The sequence below is a fragment of the Pimephales promelas genome, chromosome 11 (assembly GCF_988280905.1).
Source record: "Pimephales promelas chromosome 11, fPimPro1.hap1.1, whole genome shotgun sequence".
NCBI classification, from domain to species: Eukaryota; Metazoa; Chordata; class Actinopteri; order Cypriniformes; family Leuciscidae; genus Pimephales; species Pimephales promelas.
In genome coordinates this window covers 29,196,834-29,222,501 of record NC_142779.1, presented here as the reverse complement: position 1 = coordinate 29,222,501, position 25,668 = coordinate 29,196,834, and the positions used below count along the sequence as shown (strand labels likewise).

At 36.4% G+C, this 25,668-nt stretch overlaps 1 protein-coding gene across 2 annotated transcripts in view; it reads right to left on the bottom strand.

Annotated features, from left to right (window-relative positions):
* The window catches only part of csmd1b (CUB and Sushi multiple domains 1b), a 756,823-nt gene that overhangs the window by 436,981 nt on the left and 294,174 nt on the right, over positions 1-25,668 (bottom strand). The window lies entirely within an intron of this gene.

Here is a 25,668-nt window from a genome sequence, read left to right as displayed (position 1 = left end):
AAAACAGGGGTCCTCTGTAACAAATGCCAGCCGCTGTGGCTCTTCAGTGAAGGAAAATTCATGTTCTTCAATAAAATCCCAAATATATGAACTGGTCTCATTTCTCAGAGATCTAAACTAAGTAACAGTGGTTATCTGACCCTAAAAATTCACCCGAAGTTCATGGAAATATTTAAAGATGATTCATGTTATCTCAGACCAATAAAACCAGAATAGAGCTCATTTTCCACTTACAGGTTGAACAGAAAGGTGATTATCAAGATAACTCACCGGACATTTGTATTGCTCAAAGCTGATAAAATATGATGGTGATCTCAGTTGTTTAATTTAAGAGAATCAGTTTTCTTGTAAAATAAAATAAAAAAGACATAAACGAGACCATTGTGCTGTTGTATGGAGTCATAAATTAATGCACATGTATTTTCTCTATAATTTGCTCTTGGAAGCACTGGATGAGAAATGTTCATAGAGAAGAGTTCATACAGAAAGTTCTAACTTTGGGATCATGGGGCTAATGAGAGGAATTATTTTTTTTGTCCACATCAGTGGTGTAAAAGTTTTTTTGAGTTACTGTACTTGGGTATATTTTAGGCTACCGAGTATCACAGATATTTGCAACTTTTATTCTCTACTTGACTACAGTTTTGATTAAGTATATGTAGTCTTTACTTCAATACATTTGTAATGAGCAATTATTCATTACATTTTGCATGGCACTTAACATTTCCTGCAGCATTCCAGTATCTTGTACATTTTGCGAGAGAGATATGGAACAAGGCTGTGAGGGATAGAGGTTATACCCATAGGAAAGAACATCTTAACATCTCTCAACCTCTCTTTAACATCTGAAATGTTTCTCCTAGACAAAATTTAGGTTACTTTAACATCAAATGGAGACTTTTGGAAGAAACAGCAACAAAATCCCATGTTCTGAGTCTCAAACCTATGAAGTGAGAGAGGTTAAGAGCAGTGAGAGGTTCTACAAGTCATCCAATCACTCACAAATTATTTTTATTGGCCAGTTGACTTATATACAGTAATTGGGTTTTTTTTTGTTTGTGTGTTTGTTTGTTTGTTTTTTTCACTGTTCAGGTGAAATCCCTTAGCTGGTTCCCCAGGGTTTTCTCTATCAGGACTACTACTACACATGTAAATTATTAGTTATAAAAAGGCCAATAACCACCACCGCCACGAGGCCGCTGCGTTAAATACAACCCAGTCACATATATGACACTCATTCACAAAATCCCCACCAGGGGACCCAAAGAGAAGGTTCTCAACATTGCTCAGTTAGTCTGGAATTGGGATATTTTTACTTGTAAATGAAGATAATATATATATATATATATATATATATATATATATATATATATATATATATATATATATATATATACAGTATATATATATATATATATATATTATATAATTGTTTTCATGCTGAAGCAATCAACAATGACTTGTTTTGTAGGGTTTAGGCCCTCTACATGCTACTCATCTCTGGTGGCATATCTTATCAACATAACTGTGATGAATCCTTCATTTCCCCTCACCGCTGAGCAGTGGTGCCTCCAGGAAATTTTTAATGGGGTGGCCACAGGAGCACAGTAGTAATATTACATGACACTGAAGCTTCAAGGCAGATGTAGAGCATCCAGCACAATCTTTAAGTCCCATATCAGAGTGTGTATTGGGGTTTCTCAATCCGCATCCTGGCTCCCGAGCTTGTTAATCAATATTTATGTACACAAATCTAGGCACTAAGGACTCTGGTTCACTACACATTGGGACAGTGATTAGTGAAGTTCCAGTGATATAACTACGCGAGCCCATTCTCATCCTTGATATGAGCCCATTCTCATTTGACATTTCGTCGAAATACTATGCATGATGGCACCCTTTAGCATCAATCTGAGACGCAGAACTCAAGGCATCATACAGGTGACTGGCATCCTTTAGCATCAATATGAGACGCAGACCCTACCCCAGACCTAAACCTACCCATAACAGTGTGTGTTATATTGACGCTAAAGGGTGCCATGTGCGTAGTATTTCGACGAAATGCCATATATCTCATAAAGGATGAGAATGTGTTGACTATGCATACGTTGTAGAATGTTACAGTTGATATTAATCAACAACAGGAAGAAACACTTCATAAAACTTCAGATTTCCTAGAGTTACGGAGAATGGGCTTTATGCCCAGCTGCACTACTTCCTGAACTTCAGCCAGCTTCTTGTTTCCTGTCTGCAATTATTGGTCAAATTGATTAATCCAGGTGTGCCTGACCTCAGTTGTCATGGCAACAATAATCAGACACACCTGAATTAATCAATTTGGCCAATAATGGCAGACAGGAAACAAGGAGCTGGCTGAAATTCAGGAAGTAGTGAAGCTGTGCATAAAGCCAATTAAACATCTCCATTGTCCACACACGTATTAAAGTATTCCACTGACGGCAAGTTGAGGTTGGAACCCATTTGCAGTCTATTTAACAATTGGGATCCATATATACAACAAATAAATTCTAGACATGAACTAGACTTCGTGTCTTGCCTAATGTTGACTTTCCCAAAACTCAACAACAACAGGTTATATGAACAAAGAAAGCTATAGACAAATGACCTTGGCAACAAGTGGCCTATATATATATATATATATATATATATATATATATCCATATGAACTAATGACAAACAAGATACACCTGAGCATGATAAAGAAAACTAATTACAAAAAAGTAGAAATACATGACAAGATCAACCAATGAAAACATAAAACATACAACAATGGAAACACATGGCCAGCACACATGACGAGATCAATAAGTCACATGATATAAACCAACCAAAAACAGACATGACAACAAAAGGTCAAAATAAATTTACAACATTATTTTCACTCTCGAACGGAGAAAAGACAACAGAAGAAACAAAACAGCTTTGTTAAAAGGAAATATTGCATTTCTCCCTAATTGAATGTGTGAAAGCTCTAAGAGTGAATTAACAAAGGAATGGAACTAAATTAAGGTTTTTTTTTTGTTTGTTTGTTTGTTTGTTTGTGATGGCAGTATTATTGAACAGTAGATATTGAACAGTGACTTGTATTCTGCAGCAATGTTAATCCAAACAAAATTCTCTGAGTGCTGGCATCACAGCTAGATAATAACTCTTTGGCAAAGTGCTTACCTGCAATATCTCTGCCAATGTAATATGATTATTCAAGCATGACTTTACAAGGACTGCATTTTCCAAGAGGGTTCATAGGTCAAAAAAATCCAGCTCATGAACTGATATAATCTCCATCCTCCACAGTGAGGCGTCCACTGGGCATTTATAGCATTTTCATCATCTTTTGACTTCATGTGCAAACACTGGCCGGTGGAAGGTTATCGTGTTTTAACCAAAGAGAACTGTGTGGCCGAGCATACAGAGTTTTTATTAGAGCCCATATCAAAAGCGATCGCATTTTTTTCAATCACAGTGTGAGCAGATATGGTTCTGGAAGAGTCAGCCCAGAGTAGAGGCGGAATGGGACAAAATTTCAGGCCAGGAAATCTCACATTCATCCCAGGCCATCCCATACACCCACAACAAATTTTGAAACCACAGACAACCCTATTTATCCCATCACCACCACATAAAAAAGGTTTAAATTCTTTAGGCTGGGGCCATGCAAAATAATTAATGGAAATGCACCTTCACTTCCATTTCCTTTTCATTCTCTTAATTTTCCCTGATATCTCTCTGTTACTCAATTATTACAGTATTACATTACAGCACGGTCTCATCCCAAGGCGTCATATACTGAAGCTTTTGACATTTCGTCTACATCCAACGCACATGGCACCCCTTGGTGTCAGTATGAGACGCAGATATATATGGGCCAGAAGGTGCCTCCTATTGGTGTAACAATAACACTACCCCATGAACTAAACCTACCATAACCGAACAAAGCTCTGTGCGTTATATTGACGCTAAAGGGTGCCATGTGTGTTGGATTTAGACGAAATTTCAAAAGTGTCACTATATGACGCCCAAGGATGAGAACGCATTGTACATTACGACAATAAGTATTACATTACAACAATGTTTTATCTAAAAATTACTTAAATACTCAAACTATATTTCTAAATTGCCTAAAAGTCAAAATTAGTACAATAACATCATGAAAATATCTTAATGTTAACAATAAATACTGAACTGAACATATTATTGCATTATATTGAGTCTTTTTTTACCAAAAAATTACCATGGTTTTATTATAGTGAAAGTATAGTTACCACATTTTTTTTTTTTTTTTTTTTGGCAGATTAATTATTATTTGTATCCAAAGTTTTACTGAAAAACAATGGTTAAACTATGGTTAATGTAGCAAAACCATGGTTAATTTTTGGTTTTACTTGCAGTAAGTAAGTTTACTTGAAGTTTTCATAAAGCTTGTGTTGTTGTCTGCCCTACTGTAACTTTACAATAGATAATGTCTATTGTATAGAATTATGTCCTTTAGCATACAGTAGTTTGAGCTATGATTGTAATGGGGTGCTACTGATAACAGTTCCTATAGCAGTTTAGTGGTTAACTAAGTAAACAAAGACAAAACTGCCATAGCCTATTTTACAATTACAGATTAAACTAACCATGCGCTTTAAGGTCTGAACGGGTCAGTCGTTTTGCCTCTCTGCTCCACCTGAGCGCTTCCACTTCCTTCTAAAGTCTCTCTCATTGATTACTCTTGATGGAAACCGGTTACGTGGTGATTTGCATTGCCAGTCACAACTAACCAATTAATGATTTATTAAAGATGTATTACTGAATGGAGGATTTTGAAAAAAAAAAAAAAAAAAAAAAAAACACTTTAGTAGATTCGGAAGGCAATACTATATAGTGAAAATAATAATAATAATAATAATAATAACAAATTAAATTTAAAAACGTGTCTGCCAGGCCACTGAGAAATCGGTTCTCCCAATGGCCAGTCTGCCTCTGGCCCAGAGTGCATTAGCTCAGAATGAACAAAGTACTTGGCTTCATTTTAAACATTACTTAATGAAGGCCTGTGTTGATCCTCAATGCAAGTAACAAGAATATCATCCTACCCTCTTAGTGACTGGCCTCCCTTACCTTGCTTGCTTGCTTTCAGGTACTTTTAAAGGGGTTTATTTATTTATTTTCTTTATCATGGCCATTAGGCAGCTAGCTTTCAATAAGATAACCATCTTCATTGATTGAATACGTTTTTCATTGAAGAAGCAGGCAAGACCTTCCGAAACAACCATTTAAAGGTGACCATCATAAGACCACTAAATAGTCTTCTTACTCTTGAATATTGCTCCTTGAAACTTATTAACATTCTAGTCAGATTCTAACAAACGCTAAAATTTAGGTAATTGTTTAGTAGCACAAATTAGGTTAAAAACAATTATAAACTAACTGCTGTGGACCTGTTCTGTCAAATTAAATTGTCTTCGATTTGGTTGCCCAGATCTTTCAGTAATTCTCTTGGTGTGATTAGGTTTGTACCACAGTACTTTCCCATCATCACCATAAGTACCTCTGTGTGTGCCAGAAACAGATTTCTCACTGTATCTAGGTAATGACTGACTCCAGTTTCACTGTGTTAATGAAGTATTTGTCCTTTTGGCTTTACCACAACTTTGAATACTCAGAATGGCATGTTTGTCTGCTATGGATGCAAATTTGCAAGAGATGAGAAGAATGTGAGCTGCTCCACAAAGGTAAATTATTCAAAGCCAACAGCCATGAGAAACGCTATAAAAACTGAGAAATGCTAAAAATACGTATAAACGCTATAAAACTATAATAGCAACACTGCTGAAACCAATGTGCTGATGGCCGAGCTTGCATGAGACTAACTTGGTCAATCAACTTAAGGCAGGAATACACTACACAAACTTTGCCCTTTTTTGCCCAGATTTACAGTCTGGAAAAGTAAACTAGACTTGTAGTCAAGACCGCCTAAACCGAGACCAAGACACTACCAAGACCAGAGGGTATCGAGACCAAGACAAGACCAAGACCAAGACATACCAAGTCGAGACCAAGACCGAGACCAAGTCGAGACCAAGACTGAGACCAAAAAACAGACTAGTGTTGTTGAAGCTAAGCAATAAATTGTAAGATTTTGTTTTGCATTGCCTGTCTATCTCTGCCAATTTCGAAGTCTCTAAATGAATCCATTCTGCAACTTTTAAATACCTAAATAGTAAAAACGAAATTATAAGCTTAAGTGCAGGAACCGAAAGTTGGTTGTTTTATTGCTATGGTTACACACACACACACACACACACACACACACACACACACTGTTGGCTGCACGCTCAAGGTCATCTGTCAGTTGTGCAGTTACCCAAAATTTCCTGAATGAAGTTAAAAACTATCATGTCACTGATTCAACCCGGTCTCATCCCAAATCGTCATATAACTGACGTTTTGGGACGTCTTTTGACCATACGTCAATATTCGCCTTTTTAGGGCCCCCTTAAACGTCGGTAGATGAGGTTATGGGATCCTAACTCTACCCCATACCTAAACTTAACCCTAAACCTAACCCGTCACCTAACTGACGTTAAAGGTAAAGCGTCAGTTGTATGACGGCCCGGGATCGCCATCTACCGACGTTTAAGGGGGCCCTAAAAAGGCGGATATTGACGTATGGTCAAAATACGTCCCAAAACGTCAGTTATATGACGATTTGGGATGAGACTGTGTTAACTGATTTGTGTTTTACTAAATATTAATACATCAATAACTGTACATCATATGTGTTTTGTAAATCAAGTGATCAAAGTGCTTGTTGCCGCTGCGATCAGTGTTTTCTCGTGTGGCTTGCACACACCGTGTCTTCACTCGGACGCACGCTTCAATATCGTCGTGGATTTTGTAGTATTGTATTGCTAAATCTCCCGACCACTATGTCGGTCTGAGACAGCGGTCCTAGACAAGACCGAGAGGTCCGAGACCAAGACAAGACTCGAGACCGGTCTCGATACATACATCACTAAAGTCAACGCTAGTTGTCCGAGAATAAGAGCCAGCCTTGCAGATTTGAGTTGACAGATTTCAAAGAAGTATACGTATAACGAAACATACACTCTAAAAAATGATGTGTTGGATTTACTTAAAATATATATGCACCATTTTTGCATCATACTTTTTAAGTAATCCCAACTTGGAATAATTTTACTTAAAATTAACAAAAAAATCTTTGTTATATGTACTTAATTATTTGAGTTCACGCGACATTATTTACTTAAAAATGTATGCATCACGTTACATATATTTTTAAGTAAACAATGTCACATGAACTAAAATATTTAAGTTTATTTTATGTAAAATTATTCCAAGTTAAAAATTTACTTAATTAAATGATTACGGATTACTTAAAAAGTATGACGCAAAAATGGTGCATATATCTTTTAAGTAAATCCAACACAGTGCAGGCCATGTGAGATCAAAACAAATCTTAGTTCTGTTTACTTAACATTTAAGCTCATTTATATATAAAAATAAGACAATTAAATCAGTTGAACCAACCATTTTAACTTATTTGAGATCTTCAGCTTACATGTCTTAAAATAAATTAAACATGCAAATCACACACAATAAAGCATTTCACTTTATTATTTATTTTTTACCCAAAAATAAAAATTGCATCTTAAAATATATTAAAATAGAAAATAGTTGTTAAAATAATAATAATAATAATAGTCACAATATTACAGTTTTTTCTTGGATCAAAGAAATGAAGGCTTGGTGGGCAGAAGATATAGTCCCAGACTTCAAAATTTGATTGCATCCAGTCGGAGTCTGTCAAACATGTTTGATATTTTGAGCCGATTTTAGAACACAAACCTTAACACAAAAAGTCTGAACTGTCTCAGTAGGTACTACATTTGAATTTGAATTTACTTTGCGACTGTTAAAAAAAAAAAGTAGGTCTACACTCTGAAATTCATGATGTGCTAGATCCGCCACATTGTCCACGAGAATGCGCACTTTAGAATCTTTCGTCTACTGTTTTTCAAATACAATATAGTAGGGAAGCATTTGATTTCAGATGCAGCGATAATGTTTTCATTTGTACGTGTCTCCTAACAACAAAGCACGTTTCTGAGCGGTGTTTATAATGCAAGTCATTTAGTTTATGATACCCTGTTTTTTTGTTTGTTTTTGTTTTCTCTGCAACTATTTACAAAGTCAGCAAGTGTATGACGCCTACTGTTTTAAAATCTGTTCAGATTGTTAAAGTCGAGTAGCGTATTCCAGCTTTTCAGCTAAAGAGCATGTCTAAACAAACCAACAAGCTAAAGGCGAATACCTTGGTTCATTTGACCACATTTACAAAAATGGTACAACAATGGTACAAAAATTCAGCTTAACACTTTTCTTCACAACTGCTTTTGATGGTGCACATGGGAATTTGGCTGATTCTTGACACGATCGCATATAGCAATGCAAAGTTGATTCTGTGCTAATTTGATCTCATATTTAATTTTTTTTTGTTTGTTCGCTTTGTTTTGTTTTTTTTTATGTTGTAGAAGTATGTAGCAAATGAGAATCAATAAAACAAATGTGTTCATTTTGAGACAAAGGTCTTTCAGTTTTGTTCAAGATAAATTAAGAAATGTTTTAAAGAGATTCTAGTAGCATTTTGGGTAAAAAGCACCTTTGCTGTTGGTGATAAAGGCACAATAATTAACATGGCTGATATTTCCATTTGTTGATATGATATGGTTAGATTCTGATTGTAAATATCATATATCAAATTGGTTGTCTAGAGATTTCAAACCCCATTATTTTTTTTTAAATATATTTTTTATTATAAAATGGTGATTGCCATATTTATAATAAAACCATCATATTTAAAATTATGATATTAATATATAATTTAAAAAAACAACTTTATTTATTGATACAGTAAAGCTTTATTATATTATTATGGGATCAGATTATGTCTCTTTACCATGCTTTCAGAATCTTTACTTTTTTAAATAATTTTGTTTCTGTATTTTTAAAATGAAAATTTTAATAACAGTATATTTATTAAACAAAAATAAGTTATTTATAAAAAATTAACCAAAAAAAAAAAAAAAAACTTTGCTAAAGACATTGTTTTGAACCAGCATTACCTTGAACATTATTAACAACACATTCTTCCAGTTATATTTGTATCAATACTTTGTGGCCCATCTTGCCACCTCATACATTTCTAAGATATCTAAACAAACAAACCACTTTTGAGATTTATGTTCAATGTTAAATGCAAACATATTTTCCTTAATCATACACTATGGGAGTAAAAAGCAAATTTTTCTTAGGGTGTGCATTTAGCCTAGCCTAGAAATCTCACCCTAGCAGTGGGGGACTACACTGCCAGTTTATAGCAACTCTCCATTGAGTTTTGAGCTGGAAAAAAAACAAAAACAAACTCTAGTCAGGCCAATCACGTGTATGGAGTCGGTGGCCGAGCATAACATAATGACGACAGAGATGTGACAGTTCAATGCTTCTTGAAAACAAAGAATTGTTGTTGCTGCTGGCGAACAACTGTGATTCGATTCGGCTTTGGCCGCAACTCTGGATGATTTAAATTTAAGCTTTTCTTAGAAACATGAAAAAAGAACGGCACTTGAGTCTTTTTTTTTAAAGAAAGATGTGTTCTGTATGAAGATGTGTGAGATCGCTGTGACTACGTCACCTTCTTCATTGCTCTGGTTGGTTGTAGCGTGTAGAGGGAATCTGAAAGACAACCGTTTATCCCGCCCCTCGTATTGAACCCTATCAATGGTGAGTTCCCAGACCTAACATCCTGATAGCATGCCAGGCTACCTATAGCCCCCTTGAACCCTATAACCCAGTTTTGATTAGCTAGAAATTCAAGTTGGTCAAAAATGGTCATTAGACTCTGATGTCGGACAGACTCTAGAGTGAATTACTTCACTTACAGTAGTTTGATCTTTAATTCAGTTGGATTGTACTGTACAGAAGAAAAAAAAGTTGTACAGTAAATGAATCCACCTTGAAATGACCCACTGTGTTTTGTTCGGCTCTTTTGAAATAAAGAGATGCATAATTGCTCTAGTGAACATCAATTGAAGGAGTATTGGCCCTAACCTTCACAGACTTTGCTATTATGTAGAGAATGAAGAGGAGAGATATTAGTGATACAATCATCCCATTGAGGATTCTGGAGGACAAATCTGAGCCTTTGAACAGACATTCAATCAGAAAAGCAATGTAGCTGGTGAGGTCGCTGTAGATTTGAAAATCATGCTTTCCCCCATTATTGTGGAGTCACGGAAGCTACACCAGTTATTTTTGCCAAGAGATTTATATTGTATTATTTTTTTATAAATGTTTCAGGAGAGAAACAAGCATGGAAGAATAAGGCTACAGGTGAGGAGGTCTTTATTCCAGATTTCTCTATCACCCCATCATGGAGCCTTAAATGGTTTCTCTGTGTTTCTCCTCCCACACCCTCTCATACCTGTCTCTCCTTCCTCTCACGCCGTCATGCCTTTATGTTTCTCTGAGGTGGTACAGTAAGTATTGAGCTTGCACGACTCTGGGACTTAAAACGACCTTGTAAGGTAGATAAAAAATGTTGTTTATGTTTAAAATGGAATGTATCCTTCCACATATTTTAACAACTTTCCACATATCCTTCTGTGTATACATGTGTGGTACATTTGCATCAGTTGAAAAACATTAATGTCCTTGTAAATAATTTTTAAAAAAAGGTTTAGCTAATTCCATATCTCTGCCTAGCAAACATGTCTAGTACAACATACTCTGACTTCACAAAATACATTATAAAATTACTGTATTATGAAAATGAATAAAGAAAAATAATACTAAAAAAAACATTAAACAGTTAGTCTTCAGTCAAAAAAAATGAATGCTCGCAAAAAAAAAATAAAAAATAAAAAATTTGAGGATTTGGGTTAAAAAGAAAAAGTATTACTTCAGATATGTGCGGAAACTGGAAATCGGTTACCACTGTGATCTTTTGAAAGTCACAATGCTGTTCCCATAGTTAGCTTAATTTAGTCCACATTTTACTTTTAAAGTTCCAAGGAAACATGGACGACATGTTAAGTTCAACAACATCAAATATACTTCTACACAAGGAAATTAATAAAGCACACACCTCCCAAATATACTTCTACACAAGGAAATTAATAAAGCACACACCTCCTAATAATAACTAAAGATGCCATTTTTAAGGCGCTATCTTGACTTGACATTTTATCTTTCAAGAGGGTTAGCTTCTTTAATTTCATCTTTTGATATTATGTTATGTTATTTTACATTTGAAAGTGGCAAAGAAAAAAACAATTATCCTGTAAAAAAAAGGTTTCCAGAAAAAAAAAGTAAAAAAAAATAAAATAATAAGGTTACAGTGTTTAGTATGGAATACATACTCTACGTATATATAATGTATGTAATGTTAATGTGGTAACATTTACAATACAGTTCCATCCGTTCCAATTCTTTATGTCTCTTTTTTTTTTACCACCTCCTACTTGGATTAGTCATGAGCTCTTGGGTACCTTCACATTTTTATTTTTATTTTCGATCTAATGGTCTTTTTTTTTCCTGGAGGAAGACTCTCTCCCTAAATTGAACCCCTTCTAAAAATAGTATACAGAGTGAATCTTGAATTGGCCACCAGGTGAAACATTCGTCATCGTCATAAAAGGGTGGGCACACCCCTGGTGACAACCACTGGTGTAGTCACAACATATTGGTATATCCATCACATGGCTCGGCAAGCCCCGGCTATTCTTGACTTGCAGTACAAGTGCATCAATCATGGAGTGGCAACTCTCTTGGTCTGCTATGGAACAGCATTCATGACAGAGCTCCATTCTACAAGACCAGAACATTTTTCCACATCTTTCTCCTCCTGATGGCTAGGCTGTTTCCCAGGCTAGGAAGTAAAACTACAGAACGATAAGGATTTATCGTAATAAAGATTTCAATTTGCAGAACTGGGGGGGGGGGGGGGGGGGGGGGGGGGTTATTCATATTATGAAATATTGAATAATAATATACAATAAATATTATGAACTATACAATATGAAATATTGTACATTGATTTTGGTGGTCCTGAATAATACCAACTTTGGGGTTTCTAGGACCAAATTTATAGCCCAATTACCAGTTCAAATATTCACTTTTCTTTTGGTTGTAAGAAATGAAACACTTCCCTCGTGCTGATATCATTCTACATCTTACATGAAGTCTTTGTCCATTACAGTAGTCTCACTTGTTGAAATGAATTGCATTCCGTTTTTCACTACAGTCCAAATTACATAATGTCTGTTTACTTTGCCCAAATCTGACCAAAATCTTACCAAACCTTATAGCTCAGAATTGAAAGAATATAATTAATCCAAACAGATGCATTATATAATGCTGCTTTCAGAGCAATTATAAATAAAAACAATAATATTCTGTTAAAAAAACTACCATGAAAAAATAAATAAATAAATAAACAGTGGTGTAAACAGTGGCTGGCGAATCAGGGAAGGACACGTCATGACTGATGACACCCGATCATAGAGTCGAGCGTGAGCCTCTGCGAGCCTCTGAATTAAAATGTACTCCAAGATTAACTCATGATTACTGAAGATATGACCTAATTATGAGCCAATGAAGAGTTATCCTTAACTATGACATGAGTCATAAGGATTCATGCATGAATAACAGCAGCTTAACTACAAGTTAGTACATGATTGATAGTTAATGCATTAATTAACATTTAGGGGTAAACTAAATCAATCAGGCTCCATAAGAAGGAATAAGAAATATTTTGACTTAAATTAATAATAAATTTAAACAATTTAATATTGTCATAATTTAATTATTGACATAAGCAGCATTGTCATAAACATTACTTAAAGGCACATTAGTTTGTCATTATTTTCACTGATCCTCCATATCAAACAACTTATTAACTTAATAATATCAAAAATATTTATCAAAAATAATTATCAAAAATACTAAATCCACTAATAATTTATCTCAAAAATAATTCTGACATTCTGTCTCCTGAATAAACCACTGTCGCCTCTGGCTTGCTTAGTTGGGGACAAGCTGCTGAATGAGAACTGAACTGAGCTGGACGATGACATAATATTTTGCAAACCTGCGTAATAGATGAAAATAACTAATTAAATAATTGATGATTTTTTACAACAGAACTGAATCAACACTGAACTGACTTCAGCTGAACAACAGTAGAAATGCATACCTAAATTTCTGTAAAGCCTGTAAATATGTATTGTATAAAGAGATCTGTAAAATCTTCTGTAAATCTGTATTGTATAAAGCGATATATAAATAAAGGTGATTAGACCATGTTTGTTCAACACATTCTCATCCCAAGACGTCATCTAACTGACGCTTTTGACCATACGTCAACATCCAACGTTTTAGGGTACCCTTTAACGTCAGTTAGATGACAAATATATACATATATATATATATATATATATATATATACATACATACATATATATATACATATATATATATATATACATGTATATGTATATATATATATATATATATATATATACATTTTACAGAAATACTTGGGAAATGTTTGGGAAGACTCCACCATGTCACATTGGTTGCAGCAAAGAGAGTTAAGAAGCAGGATTTACAGTTGTAATTAAAAATTATTCAACCCCCCTTGCAAATCAGGTTTATTGGCAAAATCTACTTCAGACTTTAAGCTATTTTCAATGAACAAAGAAAAGTAATTGAAATTGCTCAACAACAAATGTTTCAAGTGGTTTCCCTGAATTCAACTGAAAATGAAAATTTTAATGACTTCCTCAGTCTCAAAATTATTCAACCCCTACATGACAAGCATCTTTAGTATTTAGTAGAACACCCTTTTGCTGTTGTGACCTGCTGTAAATGACATGTATAAACAGACACCAGCTTCTGGGAGAGTTTTCGAATAATCTTAGCCCAATCCTCATGAGCAATGGCCTCCAGTTCAGTAATATTCTGGGTTTGCGTGCTGCAACTCTCTACTTACAAAGTAAATTTAACATCGGACTTTGGATTTATCACTCCATTTTGTGTTAAATTGTCTGTTTTGGCTCTTTAAGCCTTCAACATGTTTTATGCATTTGCTGTTAAATGCAGCCTAAGCATTTCAAAATTTGACCTGACAATCAGTGATGAAAATATTTACATATCCTAATACTTTTGCTTTGCATAATGAAATGGTTTAAGAAATGTTACACACATCGCCTGCACTGCAAGCAGCTCGGAGTGGCATGACAAAGCTACACTATCATTATAATGAACAAGGCTGTTGACACTGCATTAATCGACATCCTCATCTGAAAGCTCTGTTCATTATGGGTGCATCATTTGTAGTGCAGAAATGGCAACCAGATTCCCAAACTCCAAATTGTGGTTGTTGTGGTGCACACTGGGCAGGACACTTTACTGTGAGCGCTGGAAAAGCTAACACAGTCTCATCCCAAATCGTCATATAACTGACGTTTTGGGACGTATTTTGACCATACGTCAATATCCGCCTTTTTAGGGCCCCCTTAAACGTCGGTAGATGGCGATCCCGGGCCGTCATACAACTGACGCTTTACCTTTAACGTCAGTTAGGTGACGGGTTAGGTTTAGGGTTAAGTTTAGGTATGGGGTAGAGTTAGGATCCCATAACCTCATCTACCGACGTTTAAGGGGGCCCTAAAAAGGCGAATATTGACGTATGGTCAAAAGACGTCCCAAAACGTCAGTTATATGACGATTTGGGATGAGACCGGGTTGGAAAAGCAGTGTGCAGACAGCGATTACACACAGCAGTGCAAAGGATAGCCTTGAGTCTTTGATTTCTTTCTATTGATGTTCCGTTTCTTTTTATTACTGTAATCTCTCCAATACACAAACATTTTAAGCCCCCCTTTCTGCTGTAAAAAAATAAAATAAAAGGACTGAATTTTTATATGAAATTAACATGGTTGCATCCCCTAGAGAGCGTTATGGCGAATGCCTCCGGTGTGACCGTTGTCTGGAGCATGAGTCTAAACACAACAATGAACTTGACACTGGCAGGCGGCAGCCTATGACGACACCACTGGTGCGACAATGATTATAAAAGGGCAACTTTGAAATACGTCATCCACTTCTTATCTGAAGGATACATGTGCAGGAATACCGTAAACATGGCAAAGGGATAGCATGGAAGCATGGCGTGTCGTTCTCTTTCGTAACCATGGTTGCATGTGTAGCCTGAGACATCTCCTTTCGAAAGGGAACTCATGCTTCGTCCCCCAGAGAATATGCATGAGTTCCCTTGCATGAAATGTAAAAATATTGTACTGCTATTTAATAAAAAATGACATATAATATTTTTGAATAGTTAAGGCTTGATTTTGTTCATGGAATCTACCTGAATAAATCATGTAAAATCCCCTTAATTGTTTAGTCCATGATACAATGAATATAATATTTTAGTGAATTTTTTTTTTTTATTATTATTTTAAGTCAATGTTCAAAAGTGTGTAAATTAGAGTGAATGCAAAGAAGCTGTTTGACTTTGAGTTACATTGCATTATTAAAACATTATTAAAATAGTTTATGCCACTAACACAGCACATGATTAAACAAACTTGATACTCCACTAGCATTATAACAAAGTTTTTGCTCAACGAACAAAGCAACATGCCTCAGAGTATCAATACATGCAGTTATTCACAACCTTACTATAGGCCCTACTCTTCTGCACAATGGTAACGATCAAAACTTCAACATAATAGAAACTCTGTCAAATGTCAGACATATCTGAACATTAAAGGAGAACTCCAGCGAACAATGAACCTTTGGTCTAATAAAACATCGGTACCTAGTCGACCGTTCTCTGAGATTTCAATCGAATGTAAAGAGTTGTATCTCTAAACACTGTTTAGCGTATAATTGCTAGTAATGGAGGCATTGACTAAGTAAAAAAGAAATCGCTAGTTTATACCACTAACAAGGCTCAAAATAGCCCCACACTAACACAGTAACATAATTAGAGTCCATACATGCAAAACGAAGCATTGAGAACATTGTAGGTGTACAGACCGTTCAAAAAGAAGATACATTATAAAGGCAGTTCACTTCATGTATACACAGTAGGAGCCATCTTAGAAAATAGTCTCGATAAGTCGATCTCCAAACGCCGTTCATACAGTTCAGAAGTTCGCTGAACTTCATAAAGTTCAGCTCACTCAGCACAACGTTCGTGGTTTGACTTATCGAGACTATTTTCTATGGATATGGTCAGAAACAATGCTCAGGTAGACCGTGGCATTTTAACGATGCCCAATAGGCACTAAGGGACCTAAAGTGTGCCAAGAAAACATCCCCCACATCATTACGCCACCAGCAGCCTGCACAGTGGTAACAATGCATGATGGATCCATGTTCTCATTCTGTTCACGCCAAATTCTGACTCTACTATCTGAATGTGCAACAGAAATCGAGACTCATCAGACCAAGCAACATTTTTCCAGTCTTCAACTTTCCATTTTTGGTGAGCTTTTGCAAATTGTAGCCTCTTTTTCCAATTTGTGTTGAAGTTGCTCTTCTATCAGCTTGAATCAGTCGGCCCATTCTCCTCTGACCTCTAGCATCAACAAGGCATTTTCACCCACAGGACTGCCATATACTTGATGTTTGTTTCCCTTTTCCCAACATTCTTTGTAAACCCTAAAAATGGTTGTGCGTGGAAATCCCAGTAACTGAGCAAATTGTGAAATACTCAGACCGGCCCGTCTGGCACCAACAGCCATGCCACGCTCAAAATTGCTTAAATCACCTTTCTTTCCCATTCTGACATTCAGTTTGGAGTTCAGGAGATTGTCTTGACCAGGACCACACCACACCCCTAAATGCACTGAAGCAACTGCCACGTGATTGGTTGATTAGATGATTGCATTAATGAGAAATTGAACAGGTGTTCCTAATAATCCTTAAGGTCAGTGTACATTTTAAATGTTTGCATTACATAACCAACTCTGCATATATATATATATATATATATATATATATATATATATATATATATATATTTATTTTTTATTTATTTTTTTTCCTGATGCAAAACAATTCCCTAGTGGCTCATCCGGTACAGGATAGCACTTGTGATGCAGTGCACTCTAGGGCTGTGAGAAAAGGATGTGGTCAGTAAACAGGTGAGCATGAGATTACTCTGTCCTTCAGGCTTTACTCAACATTCATTTTTGTTACACACTTTCTGTATTAGACCTTTTTTTTCGATCCAGCTGTATTTTCCAAATTTTTGTAGTGTCATGCTACTGAATATTCCATAGAACGATACCATCATTAAGCATTCTATTCAAGATTATATGACAGGTCAAATACAATGTTGACAACAGGCCAAACACTGTCATGAACAGTTTTATCTTAAAGATGGATTCATGCTCGCTTTACTTATCCAGAGTTTTATCTATTGGAAAGAAATTGCTTATTCTGGACGTATTTCCCCGGATAGTCTGGTCAAGCTGCATAACTTTTTCCAGTGAGTTACAAAGGCTGTACTTTTTGCAACAATACTTTTTCCACTATCACATAATATTTCACATGCAGCTTTCCAGGCAACTGAGCAATCCCTGTGTGGTATTTTAGATCTCTTTTATAGTTAAATAGTTAATGAAATGGTTTGATAACAACAATAAATATATTGCATGTGTTTAAATTGTATTTATTTACCACAAATTAGTTAACTACTTTAAATCTTTAGTTTGATGCACATTTTTAAATAGCTAGCCTGGCTAACACTACTGATTATTTTACAAAATTATCTAGTGTCCTTGCTACTAAGAACCTCAACTTCTTTGTGAAAGGCATGTTCACACTTCGCAGGTTTAGTTTGGTTAAAATCAACTCTGATGCGATTGCTTTGTTAGTGCGATTCATTTGATTAATTGTAAATGCTACTATCTGAACCCTGCTGCGCACCATCATTAGGAAACATGGAATTAGCTTTTACTGTTTCACACAGTAATGCCGATGATACTCAACTCTAAATTTATTAAAAATCTAACGAAACTTACAAATTCACAAAATGCATAGCTGTTATTAAAAATTGGATGACTAGTAATTCTAAATTACATCATATGCTCTCATTGACAAATTCGGAATAATTAGTTAATGCGTTCACGATACAAAGCTATTGTAATGCTCTTCTGGGTGGTTGCCCTGCACGCTTAATAAACAAACTACAGCTATTACAAAATGGCTCACATTCTCAAAAGCTCAAATTCTAATCAGAACCATATTCTCTCTCAGGTTCTCTTAACACTGCATTGGCTGCCTATTAAACATCGTATAAATGTAAAAATTGTGTTGATTACTTACAAATCACTAAATGGTTTAGCTCCACAGTACTTAAGCGAGCTCTTAACACATTATAGTCCTTCACATCTAAAATTCCGGTCAGTTAATAATACCTAGAATATCAAAATCGAATGCTGGCGGCAGATCCTTTGCCTATTTAGCACCAAAATTATGGAATAGTCTTCCTACCATTGTCTGGGAAGCAGACACACTCTGTCAGTTCAAAGTTCGATTAGACACATCTCTTTGCCTTAGCATACACATAATACATTATAGACTTCTATAATTCAATGTTAGGCTGCATAGATTAGGTCAGCCAGAACTGAGAACACTTCCCTTAAAGGAGAACTCCGGCGCAAAATGAACCTTTGGCCTAATGACACATTGGTACATAGTCAACCGTTCTCTGAGATTTGTTTTCATGATAATCAAATGTAAAGAGTTTTATCTTTAAAAACTGTTTAGCGTATAACGCTAGTATATGGGGCAAATAATAAATAAAAAGAAAATGCTAGTTAATACCACTAACAAGGCTCAAAATAGCCCCACACTAACACAGTAACATAATAAGGGGCCCTACATGCAAAACGAAGCATTGAGAATTTTGTAAGTGTACAGACCGTTTAATAAGAAGACACTTTTTTATAAAGACAGTCCACTTCGTGTATACAGGCAGAAGCCATCTTTGGAAAACAGTCTCGATAAGTCGAACCATAAACGACGTGCCAAGTGAGCTGAACTGTATGAAGTTCAGCAAACTTCTGAAATGTATGAACGGCGTTCATGGTTCGACTCGTCAAGCTTTTTTTTCCCCCAAAGATGGCTCCTGTCTGTATACACGAAGTGGACTGTCTTTATAAAATCTTCTTATCAAACTGTCTGTACACACAAACGCATATAACTATAGAATCAATTCTTAATGTGCATGTGAACGCCATCAGCGTTTATCACAAGTTCTTGTTTAAAATATGTTTAGAGACATTCATACATTTTTACCTTACAGTTACTATAAATCCGGCCTCTAGTTCATAAATGCCAGAGGATAACTGGCCCCGACTAAGCCTGGGTTCTCCCATGTTTTTTTTTTTTTTTCTTGTTTGTTGTTTTTTTTTTTTTTTTTTCTCCATTGGGTCATCTGATGGAGTTTTAGGACACCATTAGGTCACTTGATGGAGTTTTTCGGTTCCTTGCCACTGTTGCCTTTGGCTTGCTCAGTTTGGGGATGTTCAAATTAATCAGTACTTGATCAGCTCTACCAAACGTGGATATTTTTCCACTAAGAAACAAATATTGTTTTTTTTTTTATGTTTTGATTGATACTGTGAAGCTGCTTTGATGCAATCTATATTGTGAAAAGCATTATATAAATATACTTGACTTGACTTGAACAAAAAAGTGGACTGAGACCCCTGAAAAGGGGGGTCTCGGTCCACTTCCAAACGAACTCTGGTGCCGTTCAACAAAAATATGTATGCAACACGGAACAAAGACATATAAATGAACCAAAAGCAGGACATGATGTCACAAGATGCGACCCTAAAAAGGACAGAATGCTCAAGCATACCTTGTCCATCACAGTTCAGTACAGGTGTCTGAACATCTCCTTGCAACAGATATGATCTTTTGTTAAATTAATTCTTGCCACTGTTTTGACTCCTTTAAACATTTTCACAGCATTGTTTTGGATGTTCGTTAAAGGTGCAATGTGTAAAAATGTTGAGTTTCTATTAACAGAAATGCAATATGACATCCATAACTATGTTTTCACTGGTGTATAAAGAACTTACTAAATTAACCGTAATGTTTTTATTACCTTAGAATGAGACATTTATATCTACATAACTGCGGGAATCCCCTTCTATGAAGGTCGCCATATTGTGACGTCATATTTCTACCGTAGCCGAATGCGAACAAACAGCGCTAAAGAACGCGTTTCATCACTACATTGAAAGAGAAACAGCAGAAACCTGGAACCTAGCCTTACACTCCGTGAGTAGTGACTTTTCCCTCGTGAGTGGTGTAAAATATGTAGTTGGTATTGTTTCATTTAACTTAGTTCTCCCTCACTGTGTTATGGGTTTGTTATGTGGGGATACATGTGTTGTTACATTCCCAAGACAGCTGATTAGTACTCTTGTCATTGACCGTTACAGCTATCACTAACCCGTTTTCAAAATCAGTGAAAAAGCCTATTGTGTATAGTAAATGGAGTCTATGGGATGCGGAGGTGCACGCGCGACAAAAATGACATGATTGTAAAGCGCGCGCGCACCTCCGACCTTTGGACTCATGCGGACGCGTCGAGTATAAACAAGGCTTTACGCTTTACCCAGCTCAGCCACAGTAACAGCTCATATTAGCCAGCTAAACTATTACTACCCTGTTAGAAAAAATATATAGCTGCATAGTTGCATGTGGTTCTTCTCCCTCGCTGTATCATGGGTTTGCTTTGTTGGGGAGAAAAAGTGCTACTGGTTATGTTTGTGAGACAATAAGCTGATTACTATTGTTATATTAAATTATATATTAAAACCCTTGATCCTCACCTGACTATGGCTTTGTAAACTGTATCCATAATGTGGTTTATAATGAAACAGTGACAATGTTACACACTCTTGGCTCTGGCTATTCTCTGCTGTCTCAGCCGACGAGATGTTTGTCCTGTTTTAACAACCGTAGCTTCTTGTGGGCTGAGCCCTTAGTGTAAACCTGCTACAAACTCGCAACCGAACCACTAGATGTCGCAAAAAAACCCACACTGCACCTTTAAGTTCCGTCACAAAATCTTTTATTTATTTATTTATTTTTATCTTTAGGTTCGGTCTAAAAAATTACAGTGCGATTGCCAAGTGAACCACAACTAAATGTGTTATTATCTTATTATCTGTCAGTGGGCGGTCCATGGACATGACGTCTCGGCATCAGAAATTTTCAAAAGGTAGTGTCAGCTGGGGATAGTCAAATTAATTTTAACCATCATTAATACCATTGATCAGCTCTACCAAACATGGATGTTTTTTCCACTAAGAAACAAATATTGTGATTATGTTTTCATTATGTTTTGATTAATACTGCAGCTGTGATGCAATCTATATTGTGAAAAGCGCTATATAAATATACTTGACTTGACTATCATGCTTCCATCCATGACAAAAAAAGTAAGGATTTAGTATATTAGCATATAGCTTTTAGCATATAGTAGGCCCCTGTCAATCAAGCAAAGAAAAAAGTGTCTAGCCAGCAAGGTTCTGCCAACAAGTGTCAACAAAGCATGGACTAAAAATGAGGGCATATATTATTCCACCTCCTCAAATCCAACCTGAGACTGCTACTGCATCAAACTAAATAGATTATGTGGGGAAGCAACAACCTCAAGGCAAAAACTAGAGATGCAATTTGCACAGAAGAGAAAGCCGCTTCATACAAGCACACACACGATTTGTGTAACAATTTAAACGCAAAAGAAAATCTTATCTGTAGGGTGACCAGACATTCCGTTTTCCCGGGATAGTCCCATATTTCAGTTCTATTTTTAGTGTCCAAACTTATTTTGAAAAAAAAAAAAAAAAAAAAAGTTTGTTCTGTACTACTACTTTCCTTAATTTTCTTTGCTAAGTGATCATAAAAGGGAGTAGTAGGCTGCATTTGAAATCACTTGCTTCTCTACTATGTGTATGTGAAAAACAGTATGTGACAAAAGAAGCATGTCCAAATTCACAGTACTCATAAAAAAAGTAGGCAAAAAAGTACCCAGATGGCATACTTCTTCTGGTGAAATTATAAAGTGTGCATACAATGGACACTTTACTATCCCATGAGCCCACAGGAGAGGATTTTTGATAGAAGTGAAGGAACCCAACTGAATCTGGTAGATCACGTAATAATAACAACATGGCGAATGTAGTATGTCCGGATTACATTCATACTACACACATATAACATTTTTTTTTTAAAATAGGTACCTACTTCATAAGCGATTTCGGACACGGTTGTAGTCTTCTGTCACACGAGAAAAGCCTAATGAAAGGTAGCCAATCTCATCATAGTATATTTTGGAGAATAAAATTACCATCACAAAACGACACAGACTAGAAGCACTCTCACAGACGGTGCGCAATCCTGAATTCAGTTGTCTTTGCGTCCAACCTTAGTTTATTTCATTTTTTTTTATCTCTACAAATAATACAAACCAAAAAAGGGACACGTGACTAATGACAATATAATTTCATTAAATTTTGAAGTATTTGTACTGAATAAAATTATATATATATATGATGTCATGCCTGACTTTGCTGTGCTAGGTGTGCTCACTTCACCATGAACAGAAGATGTTGCTGGGCCGGTCTTCTACTCCCAGCCTGAAGAGGGAGCTGTTTGTTTCCGGTCCACCAGACAGCACCTGATGGGAGGGACTGTTTAAAAGCATCTCCTGCCAGTTGTTTGGTCTGCTCTGTGCTGTGCGTCTCGGCTTTGTTCGGGCTGCCAGGCAGGCAGCAACTCCACCATATTTTCTTTTGTTTTGTTTGCATTACACATAGTTTACACTTTACTGATCTGCACTACATTTTGATTAGTTTTCTCTTGCTTCTCATACACTGATTCAATGCATTTCTTGATTTGAATTATGATTTCATTTCATCATTTAATGTTTAAATAAACTATTTTTTGATTTAACTTTACAAACGGTGTGGTCTCCCCTATGTCACTGCTACTGTGAGCTAGGTAGACGTGACATATGGGGGCTCGTCCAGCCAGTTGAATCCCGAATTGTAAGTAGACTATTGTAATGCGCAATATTGTGTAGGTTTAGTTGCGTGGATAGTGCTACGTCATTGGTTCACATTTTTGTGAATGAACGTAAGGTGATCAGCTGATAGTAGTCAGCTGGCGCTCGTTTGTTTGTTGGGGAGTTCCGCATCGAGTGTTCAGTTAATGAATTGAATATTTGAAAATTAGTCACTAAAGTTAGTGTTTTGATTATAAAAAAAACATTTTTTTGGTGGAGTTTTTGCGCAGATATAGAGCAGTTTTTCCAACCATACTTTGTTTGATGAGTTTGATTGGCGAAGTGTGTGTGTAAGCTGATTTGTGTTGCAGGATGACATTTTACGGAGCCTGTTTTATCCCCAATTAGTGCGCGTATGCGTTGCTGGGTTTAGGTTCCTGGTCACTGAAGTCCGGACGAGGGCACCGCCGTGGAGCACCGGCTGAATTGACTTTTGTCGGGACAGTACGACTCCATCGGTATTGGTGAGTAAATGAGCCTTGTTCTTGGACTTAGTGTGAAGATAGGTTAGAATAGTAGGGGGGTAAATGTTTAGGGGGAAACTCCGTAGTTGTCCTGTAATGTAAACTATTTTCCGCTTCGTCTTTTTGAACTTTGTGTGGTTGGTTTTGTAATAGTAACCTGAAAGACGTTGAGGTATTAGCCCAGTTTTGATTTGGTTAGATGTATTGCTAGGGGGTGTTTATATAGACCATAGCCTTTTTTGATTGTTGATTGGAGACTGGTGAATTTAGCTGTGATAATGAGTAAACTTGAGGCGTTTTTAGCTGCTCCATCTGTGGGCTTGCTCGCGGCTTTGAGTGTTAGACAATTGCATTGTGTGGCTGAGCACTATGGAATTGATATAACATTGCCAAAGGTAGCTAAGAAGTGTGAGCTGGTTGACTTTATTCGTGCGTGTTTGATTGATAAGAAGGTTTTACCTGATGAGAAATTGCCGGCGCGCGATAGTGAGGGTGCGTCAGGGTCGGATTCAGATGGTGAGCCCACGCCAGGTTTCCTCTCGCATAGAAAACTCAGTGTGTTAACATTTGAGCAGCAAGTTGAAATGTTAAAATTGCAACATGAGTTAAAAAGGGAACAAAAGATGTTGGAATTGGAACAAGAATTAGCAAGGAAAAAATTAGATGATGAGTTGACTCAGAGAAAGCTTGATAACGAATTGGACCGTATAAGGTTAGAAGCGGCAGATAAAGACAAGGATCGTGAATTGGAATGGGAAAAGCTTAAAAATTTAAAGCGGGAACGAGAGATTGAGCGTACTAGGCTACAATTAGCAGCTGAAGGTAAGCTTGGAAAATCACAGCAGGTCGGCCTGGCCAGTATGATCAAGTTCCTGCCTAAGTTTAATGAGCATGATCCAGATGTGTTTTTTTCATTATTTGAAAATATTGCCACTGAACAAAATTGGAGTGATGAGGATAAAATTGTATTGTTACAAACTACGTTAACTGGACGTGCGCAGAAGGCATTTGTAGCTTTACAGTCTTCTGAAAAGAGAGTCTATAAATCCGTTAAGTCAGCTGTGTTAAAGTGCTACGAATTAATCCCTGAGGCTTATAGACAGCGTTTTCGATCATGGAAAAAATCAGACAAGCAAACTTATGCTGAGTGGGCTAGGGAATTGACTAGTTTTTTTCATCGTTGGCTTACAGCAGAAGAGGTTGATTCTTTTGATGAGTTGTGTAATCTTATGATATTAGAACAACTTAAGAACACTTTGCCTGATCGCATTACCACTTATATTAGTGAACATCAGGTGAAAACAGCAGCAGATGCCGCTGTCCTTGCTGACAATTTTTCTCTGATACACAAGTCTTCAGTGCGAAAATATGGTGGAGTTGCTGCCTGCCTGGCAGCCCGAACAAAGCCGAGACGCACAGCACAGAGCAGACCAAACAACTGGCAGGAGATGCTTTTAAACAGTCCCTCCCATCAGCTGCTGTCTGGTGGACCGGAAACAAACAGCTCCCTCTTCAGGCTGGGAGTAGAAGACCGGCCCAGCAACATCTTCTGTTCATGGTGAAGTGAGCACACCTAGCACAGCAAAGTCAGGCATGACATTAAAAGCATCTCCTGCCAGTTGTTTGGTCTGCTCTGTGCTGTGCGTCTCCGCTTTGTTCGGGCTGCCAGGCAGGCAGCAACCATCGATATTTTCTTTTGTTTTGTTTGCATTACACATAGTTTACACTTTACTGATCTGCACTACATTTTGATTAGTTTTCTCTTGCTTCTCATACACTGATTCAATGCATTTCTTGATTTGAATTATGATTTCATTTCATCATTTAATGTTTAAATAAACTATTTTTTGATTTAACTTTACAAACGGTGTGGTCTCCCCTATGTCACTGCTACTGTGAGCTAGGTAGACGTGACATTATATATATATATGAAGAGTTCAGATGCAAAAGCCTCTAAGTGCCATTTGAAATTTTCTTCTAAAATGACCATTTTTATCAAGCTTGTAT